The sequence below is a fragment of the Rhinolophus sinicus genome, linkage group LG04 (genome assembly GCF_036562045.2).
Source record: "Rhinolophus sinicus isolate RSC01 linkage group LG04, ASM3656204v1, whole genome shotgun sequence".
NCBI classification, from domain to species: Eukaryota; Metazoa; Chordata; class Mammalia; order Chiroptera; family Rhinolophidae; genus Rhinolophus; species Rhinolophus sinicus.
Window position 1 is genome coordinate 91851863 of NC_133754.1, and position 6053 is coordinate 91857915.

General features: G+C 32.2%; 2 pseudogenes; both read left to right on the forward strand.

The window, feature by feature from the left end:
- Positions 1–329: 329 nt before the first annotated feature.
- On the forward strand, positions 330–445 carry LOC141571461 (U4 spliceosomal RNA; annotated as a pseudogene).
- A 3464-nt stretch (positions 446–3909) lies between these two features.
- On the forward strand, positions 3910–4028 carry LOC141571457 (U4 spliceosomal RNA; annotated as a pseudogene).
- Positions 4029–6053: the final 2025 nt, after the last annotated feature.

Genomic DNA, 6053 nt, shown 5'->3' on the forward strand with positions numbered 1-6053 from the left:
CAGGCAAGCTTATGCAAGTGCAATAAAGTACTTATATTACACAGTGTATTTTATTTTAATTTAATTTAAAGTAAATATTCTGCTTGGAGTCATATGAAATACTGGAAAGAGTTTGTTGCCACATTATATTGAAATTATTTAAGTCCTTTGAGAGCAAGGAACATTTATGATTATATGTGCACCACCTGACGTGGCACAATGCCTGCCTCACAGAACAATGGCATCAGGTAAGGAGTTAAAGTGCAAATGCATAGGCCTCACTCTTCAAACTCCAAAACAGAAAATTTTAAGTGAATCACAGAAACCTGCACTTTAAAAAAATTGTCCAGAGCTTTGCGCAGTGGCAGTATCGTAGCCAATGAGGTTTATCCGAGGCGATTATTGCTAATTAAAAAATTGTCCAGGTGATCGTATGCACACTGAAATCTGATAATGATTAACATAAAAAGCTACTCAGAAAATGTTTTAGCGACTTTGGAACACTGATGTGTAGAAAGTAGAAGAACCACATTTGCATATTCCATTGCAAAAATGTTATGTGGGCATGAAGTCTAGTATTCTCCCTCAAAGAGACTGATGATACTAAATCACCATATTTTTCATGGGTTAATGCAAAAAAAGATCATGTCATGATCAAGTGGGATTTATTCCTGGGATGGAAGTTGGATTCAATATCCACAAATCAATTCACATGATATACCAAGTAAATAAAATAAAGGATAAATATATATATGAGCATATCACTTAATGCAAAAAAAAAGCATTTGACAAAATCCAGCATCCATTTCTGATAAAAACTCTCAGCAAAGGGTGGATGGAGGGAACCTCCAAATAATAAAGGCCACGCATAACACACCCACAGCTAACATCACATTCAACTGGGGAAAGCTGAAAGTTTTTTCTTTAAGATCAGGAACATGACCAGGATGTCCACTGTCACCACTTTCATTCAACATAATATTGTAAGTCACAGCAATCAGACAAAGGAAAAAAAAAAAAGGCACCCAAACTGGAAAGGAAGAGGTAAAACCATCATCATTTGCAGATGACATGATACTATATAAAGAGAACCTTAAAGATTCCACCAAAACCCTATTAGAACTAATAAATGAATTCAGTAAAGTGGTAGGATATAAAATTAATATTCAGAAATACATCTATGATGAGCTATCACAAAGAGACATTAAGAAAACAGTCACATTAACAATTATATTAAAAAATAAAATTCTTAAGAATACATTTAACCAAAGAGGTAAAAGATGTGTACTTGGAGAACTATGAGACATTGAAGAAAGAAACTGAGGAAGATACAAATTAATGGAATATACTGCGCTATGGATAGGAAGAATTAACATTGTTAAAATGTTCATAGTCACCAAAGCAATCTACAGATTCAATGCAATCCCTATAAAAATACTAATGTCATTTTTTCACAGAACTAGATCAAATAATCCTAAAATTTATATGGAATTACAAAAGACCCTGAATAGCCAAAGCAATAGTGAGAAACAAAAATAAAGTTGGAGGTGCACACTACCTGTTATCAACCTGTGCTACAAGGCTATAGTCATCAAAATGGCATGGTAATGACATAAAAACAGATATATAGATAAATGGAACAGAATAGAGAGCCCAGAAATAAATTCACACATATATGGTCATTTAATTTATAACAAAGGAGGCAAGAATATACAGTGGCATGAAGGCAGTCTATTGAATTAATGGTATGGGGAAACTGTATAGATACATGAAAAAAAAACTGTACAACTATTTTACACTATATACAAGAATAAACTCAAAATGGATTAAAGACTTAAATGTAATACCCGAAACCATAAAACTCCTAGAAGAAAACATAAACAGTAAAATCTTTGGCATTACCCTTAGCGATATTTTTTTGAATACATCTCTTTAAGCAAGGAAAATAAAATAAAAAATAAAGAAATGGGAGTACATCAAACTAAAAATTTTTTGCACAGCCAAGGAAACCATCACAAAAATGAAGGCAGCATAATGAATGGTAGCATATATTTTCCAATGATACATCCATTAAGGGGTTAATATCCAAAATATATAAAGAACTCATACAAGTTCATACCAAAAAGAAACAATCCAATTAAAAAATAGGCAGAGGACCTCAATAAACATTTCTCCAAAGAGGACATACAGATGTCCAATAGATATATGAATAGATGCTCAACATCACTAATCACCAGAGAAATGCAAATTAAAACCACAATGAGATATCATCAATAAATCAACAAACAAAAAATATTGGCAATTATACAGAGAAAGGGAATTCTTGTGCCCTGTTGGTAGGATTGCAAGTTGATGCATCCACTGTGGAAAACAGCATTGAGTTTCCTCAAAAAAATAACAGTAGTACTACCTTATGACCCAGCAATTCCACTCCTGGGTATTTATCCGAATACAAAACACTAATTTGAAAAGATATATGCACCATTATGTTCACTGCAGCACCATTTACTATAGCCAAGATATGGAAACAACTGTAGTGTCCATCAACAAATGACGGGAAAATGAAGAAGTGCAACATATATGAAATTGAATATTACTTGGCCCTAAAAACAAATGAAATTACCATTTCCAACAACATGAATGGACCTGTAGATTATTATGCTAAGAGAAATAACTCAGACAGAAAAAGTCAAGAACCATATGAATTCACTCATATGTAGGATATAAAACTGAAAGCAACAAAGAAACAAGACAAACAAAACCTCATAGACATGGAAATTTTTTTCTTGGTGATGAGATCATCAATTTGTATCTAATGAATAGAAACATTTTTCCATGGAATTTTAAATGAATAGCATTTAAAACCTCATTTAGTCCAAAATTTCTCATTCTATCATCTTCCAATCTAAGTGAGTCATGACAGAACAAAAATGTTTCTTTCATCAAAATGTGCAGACAATTCCTTCAGAATGAGTATAACTAGATTTCAGGTGGTAAAGTAACTAATTAATTTACTGGAAAAGAAAATCAAATACATAACTGTCAAGCTACTCTGTGTCTTCATTAACCCATCTTTGTAACATAGCCAGGTCTCAATGAGACATCTTAAAATGTTTGAATGTTTAAGATAATAATCAATCAGACCCACCAGTAAACAAATACAGATCACAAATTACTTTGTTTTAAAAGGCATACTACGCATAAGTCTAGTACCCATCTGACACCACATATAGTCATTACAATATTATTGATGATATTCCCTATGCTATACTTTATATCCTTACAATTATTTTTATAACTGTTAATCGTACTTCTTAGTGGTGACTACTTTGTAAGGTATATAAATGTCTAATCATTATGTTGTACACATGAAACTAATATAATATTACATGTCAACTGTAATTGAAAAATAAATTTAATTTTTTTTAAATAATAAAATAATAAAGGCACAATAATGGAACAGCCACCAAATGTGGGATTCCAAATTCATTTACTGCAAACACTGAAAAACTTCAGAAATGACATGGTAATATAATCCCACATCTGTGTAATATAGTAACAACTGATAATAATGACAGAATCATTTAAAATAAAGGTCTAGCAGGCAAGCTTATGCAAGTGCAATAAAGTACTTATATTACACAGTGTATTTTATTTTAATTTAATTTAAAGTAAATATTCTGCTTGGAGTCATATGAAATACTGGAAAGAGTTTGTTGCCACATTATATTGAAATTATTTAAGTCCTTTGAGAGCAAGGAACATTTATGATTATATGTGCACCACCTGACGTGGCACAATGCCTGCCTCACAGAACAATGGCATCAGGTAAGGAGTTAAAGTGCAAATGCATAGGCCTCACTCTTCAAACTCCAAAACAGAAAATTTTAAGTGAATCACAGAAACCTGCACTTTAAAAAAATTGTCCAGAGCTTTGCGCAGTGGCAGTATCGTAGCCAATGAGGTTTATCCGAGGCGCGATTATTGCTAATTAAAAAAATTGTCCAGGTGATCGTATGCACACTGAAATCTGATAATGATTAACATAAAAAGCTACTCAGAAAATGTTTTAGCGACTTTGGAACACTGATGTGTAGAAAGTAGAAGAACCACATTTGCATATTCCATTGCAAAAATGTTATGTGGGCATGAAGTCTAGTATTCTCCCTCAAAGAGACTGATGATACTAAATCACCATATTTTTCATGGGTTAATGCAAAAAAAGATCATGTCATGATCAAGTGGGATTTATTCCTGGGATGGAAGTTGGATTCAATATCCACAAATCAATTCACATGATATACCAAGTAAATAAAATAAAGGATAAATATATATATGAGCATATCACTTAATGCAAAAAAAAAGCATTTGACAAAATCCAGCATCCATTTCTGATAAAAACTCTCAGCAAAGGGTGGATGGAGGGAACCTCCAAATAATAAAGGCCACGCATAACACACCCACAGCTAACATCACATTCAACTGGGGAAAGCTGAAAGTTTTTTCTTTAAGATCAGGAACATGACCAGGATGTCCACTGTCACCACTTTCATTCAACATAATATTGTAAGTCACAGCAATCAGACAAAGGAAAAAAAAAAAAGGCACCCAAACTGGAAAGGAAGAGGTAAAACCATCATCATTTGCAGATGACATGATACTATATAAAGAGAACCTTAAAGATTCCACCAAAACCCTATTAGAACTAATAAATGAATTCAGTAAAGTGGTAGGATATAAAATTAATATTCAGAAATACATCTATGATGAGCTATCACAAAGAGACATTAAGAAAACAGTCACATTAACAATTATATTAAAAAATAAAATTCTTAAGAATACATTTAACCAAAGAGGTAAAAGATGTGTACTTGGAGAACTATGAGACATTGAAGAAAGAAACTGAGGAAGATACAAATTAATGGAATATACTGCGCTATGGATAGGAAGAATTAACATTGTTAAAATGTTCATAGTCACCAAAGCAATCTACAGATTCAATGCAATCCCTATAAAAATACTAATGTCATTTTTTCACAGAACTAGATCAAATAATCCTAAAATTTATATGGAATTACAAAAGACCCTGAATAGCCAAAGCAATAGTGAGAAACAAAAATAAAGTTGGAGGTGCACACTACCTGTTATCAACCTGTGCTACAAGGCTATAGTCATCAAAATGGCATGGTAATGACATAAAAACAGATATATAGATAAATGGAACAGAATAGAGAGCCCAGAAATAAATTCACACATATATGGTCATTTAATTTATAACAAAGGAGGCAAGAATATACAGTGGCATGAAGGCAGTCTATTGAATTAATGGTATGGGGAAACTGTATAGATACATGAAAAAAAAACTGTACAACTATTTTACACTATATACAAGAATAAACTCAAAATGGATTAAAGACTTAAATGTAATACCCGAAACCATAAAACTCCTAGAAGAAAACATAAACAGTAAAATCTTTGGCATTACCCTTAGCGATATTTTTTTGAATACATCTCTTTAAGCAAGGAAAATAAAATAAAAAATAAAGAAATGGGAGTACATCAAACTAAAAATTTTTTGCACAGCCAAGGAAACCATCACAAAAATGAAGGCAGCATAATGAATGGTAGCATATATTTTCCAATGATACATCCATTAAGGGTTAATATCCAAAATATATAAAGAACTCATACAAGTTCATACCAAAAAGAAACAATCCAATTAAAAAATAGGCAGAGGACCTCAATAAACATTTCTCCAAAGAGGACATACAGATGTCCAATAGATATATGAATAGATGCTCAACATCACTAATCACCAGAGAAATGCAAATTAAAACCACAATGAGATATCATCAATAAATCAACAAACAAAAAATATTGGCAATTATACAGAGAAAGGGAATTCTTGTGCCCTGTTGGTAGGATTGCAAGTTGATGCATCCACTGTGGAAAACAGCATTGAGTTTCCTCAAAAAAATAACAGTAGTACTACCTTATGACCCAGCAATTCCACTCCTGGGTATTTATCCGAATACAAAACACTAATTTGAAAAGATATATGCACCATTATGTTC